Genomic DNA, 11,347 nt, shown 5'->3' on the forward strand with positions numbered 1-11,347 from the left:
CACGTACCTCCACTCTTTCCTATCCTGAGCTAATCGTCACATGTCCCTAAAACTAGAACAACCTACATCGTTAACTATTTTCCAACAATAATCTAATGTAGGTCTGCCTCTACCCTTCCTAAATCCCCTTTCTGCCTCTAGTATGTTTCTGACTAGACCTTCACGCCTGAGAAGGTGTCCTACCAACCTATCTCGCCTATTTTTTATTGACTTCCATAGAGTCCTCTGTTTTCGTATTCTTTCTAATATCTCTTTATTTCTAACATTCTGTATCCACGGTATCCTCATCATTCGCCTGTAACACCACATTTCGAACGCTTCTAACCTTTCCTTTTCCGCAGCGTCCACCATTTCGCACTCGTAAAGCGCCCGGTCCAAACGTACACCTTTAACAATCTGCTGATCAAGAATTGGAAGTTACTTCAGTAAAATTCCAAATTATTAGAAAACTGTTTTCTGAAGTTTGCAGTCCTGATTCTGGATTCTTCATCTCTAGGTTATCTTCTCGCTTGTATTGTTTAGTCGTAGTTGACGGGACCCAGCAATAATTCCTGATGATACTTACCATAGTTGTCAGTAAAACCTTAGAAATCGGAAAATGATATCCTAACAATGGATACTGGCGCGATTGTAGAAACCTGTATTACTTTAAAACTCTAAATGTTACCAATTGTGGTAGATGTAATTGTTGGAACCATTATTACTATTCTTTATGACCATAAAAGTCTTATGTCATCTCAGAAACAAGCTCTGGGGTCACTAAGTCAGAAAATTATTTCTTGCGATGAACCGCTGGTTTAGGCAAATAATCCATCTTTTTCCGTAAAGGGGGAAGGAAATTTTTTAATACGGAATGAAATATGAATTTACATATTAATTGGGGTTACGTCGAGACCATATTGAACGCCCCTTATATCTCAATTCAATACCTACCGTACAACGGTACAATTTTGCTTTTATTGGATATAGAGCAAGTTCTAATGGAAGAGAATCGCTTTCGAGGACTGTCAGTGATTTACTGCTAATCCACTACGTCCAAGCTCGAAATGCTTATTAAAAATTCATGGCAAGAGCTAGCACATCTGTAACAACTGTCCGCGTGCTCGTTATCATTTTATACAACAGGTTACTGTTTGCAGGGGAAATGTGTAACCTAATGATAACCAAAAGTAAAATTTGAATTTCAGATGAATTTTTGTAGGCTTTTCAATACATTGAAGTGAATTAACTTTTACCGCTGCAGATAATCTCAAATTAATGAGGATAAATTGTTGCTACTGTTATACCTTCGTTGGGAATCGAAAGCGTGCCTTTGGCTTTACGTACCATTGCTCTACCACTAAGCTACGAGAGGTTCGACGATTCTGTGACCTACGTAGACCAATGTATTATTGTTAAATTAACATTAAATTACCACACCTACGATATCAAGACCAAGAGTAAGATTCGGTTTGAAAAGTGATAATTAAGACTAATCCCGCGCACGTACAGTTACAAGAATAAGAGTGAGTTAGGTTCGACTTGAGAGACCTAGACTAAAACCATGACCAGATGGGTAAAAATCGTTATATTTTAGAGACTTATTAGCAAAGCTGTGGATCTATCACGATCTCGATAACTATTCTAATTAATACCTAATGCTATTAGAATACGTCAACCCCAACACCGATGGCGCAAAGTCAAATATTGCTGGACCCGTCACTTGATTAATCTGATACGTCTCCTTCTAATTTGGGGCAATTACACATAGTAAATTGGGCCAAAAGTTTATTAATAGATAACAGGTAGGATGCCGACATGTTTTAAACTCGAATCAATTTATTTCCATCCAGTTCTATTACCGAACCCGTAGGTTAAAAGAGGGAGAATGTATTAACCAAACTTCCGATGTCGTTACAGTCAACTATATTTGATGTAACCTAAAATCCAAACGTTAATGAAAATTATTAATGTGTAGCAATACAGCCTGCCCAGTAGATAAATTCAGAAGAGCGTCATGAACGCATTATCCCACAGGACTCCCTTGAAGCAACGTGTTTTGCCTATACATAATTTACACTAACTGTATATGGGTTTTCGGCAGGCCCGCCGCTAGATGTCTGTACGCCCGCTTGCAAAAGAAAGTTATGTCGGAACAAAAAAGTCGGAAAAAAACGCTTGAATAATTTTTCCTCAAAAAAATGTCACAGTGAAATGTGCGCCCTCGGAAGAACGAAACCTTAAATATAACTTTTACTTTTATTTTTAATGAGAAATGCCGCAAGTCGTCCGATGATTAATCCATGCAGAAAAAGCTCCCACAAAATAAAAAGAAATAAATTAATGACTGTATCTTTGTGAGCCTTATTAAAATAAAAAGAAAATTAATTAATAGTGAACAATTTTTCATGCAATAATGAAAAATTATTCACACATGTACAATGGTTTAACTTAATTTATAATGTATGTTCCCGTTTAAAATAATTTTTTAGAGATTTGTGTCGATGAGGCACTTTTTACTGGGGCTTTTAGACGGTGATAGTTTCTCGGGGTATTCTTTCGGTAAACCATGCCGGTCCTACTCCCTACTTCTTGTTCTTGTGTTATAAATGGGTATCTGCGAAACATGGACAGTGGGCGCGGCGGAAAAGAAAAGATTAGAAGCGTTCGAAATGTGGTGTTACATGCGAACGATGAGGATTATCGTGGGTAGAAAAGGTTAGAAATTAAGAGGTATTGGAAAGAATAGTAGAACAGAGGACTCTATGGAAGTCAATAAAAAATAGGCGAGATAGGTTGGTAGGACACCTTCTCAGTCATGAAGGTCTAGTCAGAGACATATAAGAGGCAGAAACAGGAGTTAGGAGGAGTAAAGGTAGACCTAGATTAGATTACTCTTCGCAAATAGTTACGGATGTGGGCTGTTCTAGTTTTAAGGAAATGCGAAGTTTAGCTCAGGATAGGAGATGATTATGATGATAATGAAATGGGTATCTAAAATACGTGTGTTAAATTTTAATTGTCGTTTCTTTAGCTACAAGCGGTATTTAATTTTAAAAACATGCCTAAATATTGTGTTATTTTATTTTAACTAGGACCATCTAAAAATAAATTACTAAAAATTATCTCAAAAAATGTATATTTTAAAAATAAAAAAAGGTGTAAAAAGGTGACCATATTCAGTTATAGCAACCGTAATTTCACAAATACCTACACACTTTTTAATTGCAATGTGAGCTACTTTTGTTATTTGCAGTCTGTAAAAGTGTAAGAACGTTTCTTTACAAAAGAACATCCCTAGACAAAAATTTCAGAGTCTTTCAGCGTCTCTGAGAGCGTCTCTCACAGTCTTTCACAATCTCTCAGTTATTACCTAGGTGTTTTTATGGATATCTCACAATCTCTGTATGAGAGACTCGAACGATAAAATTGTTAATTCAGAGATTCCAGTCTCTCGCAGAGAGACTGAATGAATAAAACTGAAAAATTGAGAGACTCGAGTCTCTTGTAGAAAGACTGGGATCTCTGAAATATGTTGAACTTGGAAAATTTTAACCATGTCTATGAAGACATTCGAGTCTCTCGTTCAGAGACTGGATACGAAATGAAGATCTCTCTATGAGCCACTCGAGTCTCTCGTTCTGAGACGCTAAACAATTTTTTTAATAGACTCTTTCAGCGACACCAGAGAGACTCGATGAGAGACAGAGACTCGAGTCTCGCTTTCAGAGACTCTGAGAGACTGAACATTTTTATCTCAGGATTTATTGGGTGCAATTTAGGCAATATTTCCGAGACCCCGAGACCCTCTTCTATTTTGGTAAGAGTCGGTCTACTTCACATTATGTACTTTTTTCTAAAATTTTAAGCATATTTTGCGACTGTACAAGGTAAAAACTGCACAATGATGAGAATTTGCCGCCCCACTAAGCAAGCGATGCACCCCTTGCACGCCCGCTTACGATAAGCCTAGTTTTTGGGTTCAGCAGAACTCTATTGTTGTCGGAATACCAGTCGTTAGGATGATTACCTACTTCAACAATTTCTTCATTTGTTTTAATACAATTTTAAGTTGATTTGTTAATAAAATCATTAAAACAAAGAGACCTGAGGAAATTTGCGCTTGACCTTAATGCCAACAGTCGAATTACTAAAAATAACTGCTAACAGGAAGTGTTTCAAGTTACTACGAAAGTTTATTAATTAATTTCAACGTTTATGTTTATTACTTCAGAAACCAATTTCAATTGACGTAAATGCTAGTATTTTGGAAAACAGTCTAAACCATATAGACAAGTGCTGTATTATTTTGTCATTTTAAACGAAATTCCGAAAAGATTAAAATCACGAATTATAATGATCCTGTTATAAGCAACAATTCAGTTTAATTAATCCAGGACGTAAAGAGCATTTCAATAGGTATAAGCAAACGAATTATTCCGAATATAAATCAAAGAAAAATAAATTTCAATTATGGACTTAATTATTATTGTAGCTACCTATAATACACCTATATATTGTAACATGTGATAAAAAATATTAATTAACGTCCAATTTGTGTTTCCAAGAAATGTAATTACGTGCTGATTAATTAGTTTATTAAAACGTTGGTTGGTAAATGTATTAAAATATTATTCGACAATCTATCTCAAAATGATTGAACAAAATTAAATGTAAGAAAAATGTTAATTAATGTGCAATTTGTGTTTTCAAGAAATATAATTACGTGCTGATTAATTAGTTTTTTAAAATTGATGGTAGGTAAATGTATTAAAATATTATTCGACAATCTATCTCAAAATGATTTAACAAAATTGAAATAAAAATACTTATTACTAGATAATGAAAATGTGAGTTATTAGTTACTATAAAATTTTCAGAAGCACATGTTTGAAATAACACGTAAATGAAATTTTCATTTATTATACGCACGAATTTGTGGAATTTTTTCTGGAAGCAAAGGAACGAATTTGTTGCATACCGTTTACGATTAACTTCAAATTTCGTCCACTTTGTTGATATACTTTGTCGCTTTGTTTCACCCTGGCGAGAGTTAATTAATCATTTGTTAGTTTCAATTTAACTTTAAGAATTCACACGGATTCTCGAGAATTCGACCAAGTTTAATTGGTTTTCAAAATTATCCGCCAGCGGGACGCCTGTTTCAGTTACCGTTAGTTCTACAAGCAACGGTTAGGTACATTATTTTACCCAGGGGTCTAGAAGTTCACTCCAGATTTACACAGGAAATCCGATGAAAGATTTTATAGTTTTTGAGGAACTTACTGTTCTACAACAAATTAGAGAATCCTTTTTGTCCGAATCCTAATTTTATACCATTCTGCTTTCTAAAATGATTGTCCCCAACCTATACTGAGATTCAGTGACGATCAAATTCTAGGCGAAAGACAATTGTAGACATGGTCCGCAATAAAACTGTAGTATTTACTTCCTTGTTTCAACTTACTATACTTCGTTTACTTTCTGTAGCGATGTGACCTTCAGTTTGACCGACGCAAAGTAGAAAAGAACAGCACTAGGCTAGAGAAGGAAGGAGACAACTCTCTTAACCGGTGAGGAGCGTATAATCCGTACAGTACTGCACGGAAAAATTGACTATTTTATCCACTACAATTGCATTGCTCAAATGTGCTGTTATTGATACCATTTACTATTGAAAATATCAACGAGATGTTTGTTTATATTTGAAGACATATTAAAGGCTTTAACGCTTGTTTTCGACTCGCACTACTATTCATGATCAAACAAAACTTTTGGCAGGTACTGTATGAAAAAGTATGTTTAATGAACAAGAGTCGAGAGTATAATGAGCTTTTTTCTCCCTACCTACGATTGTGCCAGCGGACATCCAAGGGGCACATCGCTACAGAAAGTAAATGAAGTATAACTATTAGACTAGAGCAGCTGCTAACAGAATGCCTACTTTTACTCACGACAGACGTTGTAACGAATATCGTAAACATAGAAAAGAGATGTCAGGTAGGAATTGCAAAGGAAACACTAATAAAGAATAAGAAATAACATTACATCAATGAATGTATAACAGAAAGAGATGCAGACAAGTAAATTTTGTGCGTGTTGCCAGCATCAGATTTCAGAAAGTTCAACATTCTCAGAAATTTAGGGAAGCAAAGACGTTTGTTCAAAGGTATTACTCCGACTACGCAGTTATATAGCAGACCCTGATCTTTTGCATAGCTAAACAATCTCTAATCGCTGCACCGCCTACTGTAATTCCATTATCTCTTTTTTTTTGTTTGTACTATTTACGAAGCATTTCCTGACTTAACAGGGACTTGTTCAAAACGTAGCAAATAACTGCAGTCCCAAGTGGAAACAAAAAAGAAGATACCTCCAATCTTACAGACAATTTATTAAGGTTTTGCCAATTTTGATCGTTCGAACTATAGGCAAAAGCATTTAGCACAAGAAGCGGTGCAAAGTCATTGCCCTAGCCAACTTGCAGGTCAGTGGTGCGTGATCTACCCTGCACCAGTATAATGTGGACCTTCAGGGTGGACATACGCTGATATTATTCCGTTAAAATAAAGGGGCTTTTCGTGGAGACCAATTTTGTAACACATGTCAACAAAAAAAAAACATCGACTAAATATACGTTTCTTACGAACACTGTCTTGATGGTACAAGATATATAAACATGCTATTTATTGAAAAGTTGCACATTTTAAAAATCCCTGTAGGTAAAGAAGTATTCTACAACATGTATGTATCTGTTAAGGTTTATTCGCAAAGTGGCACTTACGGAAATAATACAAAAATGAATCTACACAATACAATACAAGTTGCAGGTATCAAAAAATTACTAAATAAGTCGTAATATAATGGAAGAATGGTAACTATAAGTTCTACAAGCTTCTAGAGAAGTTTAGCAAAGCATTGATGGAGTGTTTGTTTTTAAACAAATGTAACATTTTTAATTTACATGTATTTCACCCCAATCTACCTGCCTTTATGGATATATAATCAGGTCAGGATTCAAGAGGTTTGTTGATGAATTTTTGAAGCATTTCTGTCTGTATCCTACGTATCTGTAGCTCTTTTCAAACGTGCCGTATCTTCAATTCTGCACATCTAAAATCTTCTTTTGTTTTACCCTCAAATGACATACTTCGTCTTAGCTACGTCACAACTCTTCTCTAAAGATATATGTGAAAATTGTGTCGATTAACTCCTTACTCTCCTTAGAAGCATGTATTGGCGCAGAGCAGCATTGGCGGGCATCTCTGACCAAAATTTTCTTGAAAAACCACTTCTACTGTAATAATAATCTAAGTTTATTTTGACACCTGCATTAACAAAATAAAAACGAGTTTTGTCATTACACCCAAATCCTTTAGAGTGAATTTTTCTCCTTTCATGGTTTGAATGTTTTGATCCCTGCTAACGTAATGAATCTCGTGTTTATCCTTGCAATTATCAGCATAAAACGAATCCATAACTTTGGAGACGAATGGCACTCTTAGTTATACAACGATTTATACAGGATGCCCCATTTATAATAATTAAAGAAAAAACATGGCTTCCTGACACAGAATACAACAAAAAAGTGTAATACAATTTTTCAATCCAGTGACAATTGAGCTCGCAAATGGTCTTTGTAAATTTAAACGTACAATTTGCTTCATTACGGGCCTGGATCTAGGCGGCTAACGTCGCTCAGCTGATCTAGTGTGGATGTAACAAGTACCTACCTGGAAGAAGCCGAATGCACTTCCACCTTGTAAAAAAAGGTAAAAGTGAAAAAAAAAGCGTACCTTTTGTAAAAAAATTTGAAATTGTCCGCCATTAGCTTCAATTCAACACTGAGAGGTGTACCCAGTTGCTGCGAATTTTGGCCCTGATACCGGGAATATTTCGAATTATACGAAAGGCATTGGTAATGTAACTCATCACCAACTGAAAGTTGAATAAAAACCCTACTAGAATGCACTATCACACTACTAATTGTCCTTATTGCAATAGTCTTTTATAAAATGACCACTAAATAAATAAACTAACACTAACAAACTAGTAAATTCCACAACAATCCAAAGCAAACTGAACAGCCTGTTAGAAACTACGACATTATGTGTATTTTTTCCAGTCACTTCCATCAGTATAATTATACGAGGTTATATCAATATTTAGCTTTTTACATTTAACGAAAACAAAATAACCAACTTGGTCCTTCTAGACACATCCTTGTATTACTACACGTGGGGTTGATGAGCCCTGCCAGGCAAAACTAGTGTTTAACACATGTAAATGGTCAAAGTAGGTCTGCATCTTGTCTCAACTTTTACAACCATAACACACACAGTTGTTTTCGTACACTAGTACGTTATGTTACAAACCTTTACCAAACGCTGGGTGGTGAGGGTTGTTTGTGCACCGCTTCTAACTATTCTGTAGTCGTTAAAACTTCTTTTTTATTTAAAATAACATAATACTCGACGTCATGGGCTACATTAGGTCCACTTCATTTTACGATCAGGGGATTTTCGATTGTGATAGGTACGTGGTTTTTCTAACATGTTCAGCCATTTAATGCACCTTAACACGAGTGCATTCTCTTCGGCTGATCCGTAACTTAATGCCAAACATAAACAAAAACATCACCTCAAAAAGCAGCTAATTCCGACCTACTGAAGGTGAATTTTTCTACGATCAGCTGTAATCGTAATTAATTTGCGATTGTGCAGGGCTGGCATCAAAACTGTTATAATTTTATAATTTTTTATTTTGTTTCAAAAGTCAAATGTGTTATAACATTTTATGTTCCAAATTTCCGTAGGAATCTGTGGTATAAATGTTAATTATTATAACTGGGACACTATATAAATCCAAAGATGGTCTGCGGTCTTCAACACTCATTTCAATCAATCGATGCTCTTTTCACTTCTTTTTGGCCTTCTGCTTCATTGTATGATGATGGAGTAACTGATATTCTCTCGGTAGGTTTTGAGCAATTTTTCCGTAACACCTTCAGTCGGTGAATTTTGTTTGTTTGAATTTGTAGCTCATCTGATGGTGTAAAATCACATTTTTGAGTTTTTTTGTGGTTTCTTTTCGTATTCGTAATTGGAATAATGGAAGAAATGGTAATTATAAACTGTACAGGATTTGTATTGTTACAGTAGTAAAATAAAATTAAATAGAACGTGCCAGGTAATCCAAAAGTCATTACTGATTTTATAAGTTTACTTTTCTTTAAAGTATTAAGTATCATTATTAATTGTACTTCACTTTATAGTTTGTAGCGTGAATATCATGACTTAAAAAACGTTTCTGGTATATATGTCACATAGATAATTCTTCTTTTAAATCGTTAGCACATTCTATTATGATTCCCATAACAAAGACCTTTTATCACAACATAATTTTTTTTAACCATCATGGAAGCTGCTACTAATTTTCCGCAAGCCAAATCGATTTACTGCAGCGGAGCGTGAAGTACTGAAGTAGGTTGGTACCACAATTGCCATTGTATTTTCATTTTAACTTCCGCTTTATTGATGAGAGTCATCTCTCCGCTTCTAATCGCTGCATTCACAAAGTTCGCATGAAAAAAAAATTAAATGAAAAAAGTATGAGTGACGGCGGAGATATTGTAACAAAAATTGATCCTCGTTTTGTTTCGATAGGTCCCATATTTGAAAATCCACCGACAGATTTTCTTTCGTTTTTTTATGCAGCTCATTCGTTTAGTGACCAACAATTCTCTAGAGAATTTTCAGTTTTTTTTCTATTGAAACCATTTGGTACATGATTTATGATCAATTATCCTTTTATTACACTCCTGTCACCCAAAAATTCAAACAATTCTTAAACTTTGAGGAGAACTTTTCCTTGTTTGATGTAGGTAGAGACGATTTCGAATTATAAGTATAATTATAAGTTTCTGCTTGTTGGATTAATTACCGTAAATTGATTATGTATGTCCTTCAGTTTTGATTGGTAACTGATTAATGTAAACATAGGGTTAATAGCTCAGGAAAGGAAAGAATGGAAGTATGTGTCCAACCAACCGAGCGGCATGGCCTAGAGGTCTAGACCATTGCTTAGCATTCGGGAGGACGCCGGTTCGATTCCGGGTCCGTCTGCCTTGGTCCAAGTTTTTCTGTGATTTTCTTGAATCACTTAGGCAAATGCTGAGGCAGTAATATTCCACAGATAATCTTTCATTCTCTTCTGTCTTCATTTCGTCCGTCTCATCTTTCTCACCCGAACCACCACCCACCCATTCCCACGATTCCTGAAAGCAGGCTGAAGAGGGCCTTCCACCCTACCTTCCGGCATAGTCCGGAGGGACTGCCCGCCCACCAGCATTACTGACTGGTGGGAATGAAACACCCAAAAGTTTTGTTTTGTCCAACCAGTCTGAGGACTGACGACCCTATGATGATGACGTGGGTTAATAGGCCAATATTTTTAATAACCCAACTAACAATATCAATAACATCAAAATTTCTCAAGATATCAATTAAAAACAAACGAAAAGATTAACGCCGTCCACTTTCGAACCATTTCAGACTTGGCTTACAGTAAGATGATGATGATCGCGCTGATGAAAAAAAGTGGAACGATGACATCAAAATAAGAAATCTAGAGAATCAGACAATACATCTTCACCCAATAAAAACAAACCAAAAAACTCAAAAATCCTGTTTTATATCGCCAGTTAGGCTAAAAATTCAAACAAACAAAATTCACTGTTATAGAAAAACAGTTGAAGGCCTATCGAGAGAACGGGAAGACCAAAAAGAAGTGAAAAGAGCATCGATTGATTGAAATGAGTGTTAAAGACCGCAGACCATCTTTGGATTTATATAAATCGTTGCATAACTAAAAGAGAACAATTCGTCACAAAAGTTATGGATTCGTTTTATGTGGATAATTGCAAGGATAAACAAGAGATTCAGTACGTTAGCAGGGATCAAAACATCCAAACCATGAAGGGAGAAAAATTCACTCTAAAGGATTTGGGTGTAATGACAGAACTCGTTTTTATTTTGTTAATGCAGGTGTCAAAATAAACTTAGATTATTATTACAGTAGAAGTGGTTTTTCAAGAAAATTTTGGTCAGAGATGCCCGCCAATGCTGCTCTGCACCAATACAAGCTTCTAAAGAGAGTAAGGAGTTAATCGACACAATTTTTACATATATTCATAGAGAAGAATTGTAACGCAAGTTCATTATTTGGGAATGGATTAAAAAATAATATTTTAGAAGTGCAGAAGTGAATGTACGACACGTCTGAAAAGAGCTGTGGATACGTAGAATATAAATAGAAATACTTCGATAATTCATCAACAAATCTCTTGAATCCTAACATTTAACGAAAA

The 11,347-nt window shown here is 35.3% G+C and overlaps 1 protein-coding gene across 1 annotated transcript in view; it reads left to right on the top strand.

Annotated features, from left to right (window-relative positions):
* The window catches only part of LOC108736187 (eye-specific diacylglycerol kinase), a 275,242-nt gene that overhangs the window by 140,363 nt on the left and 123,532 nt on the right, over window positions 1-11,347 (top strand). The gene's annotated exons all lie outside the window — the stretch shown is intronic.

This window comes from Agrilus planipennis, unplaced genomic scaffold (assembly GCF_000699045.2).
Source record: "Agrilus planipennis isolate EAB-ADULT unplaced genomic scaffold, Apla_2.0 scaffold100, whole genome shotgun sequence".
NCBI classification, from domain to species: Eukaryota; Metazoa; Arthropoda; class Insecta; order Coleoptera; family Buprestidae; genus Agrilus; species Agrilus planipennis.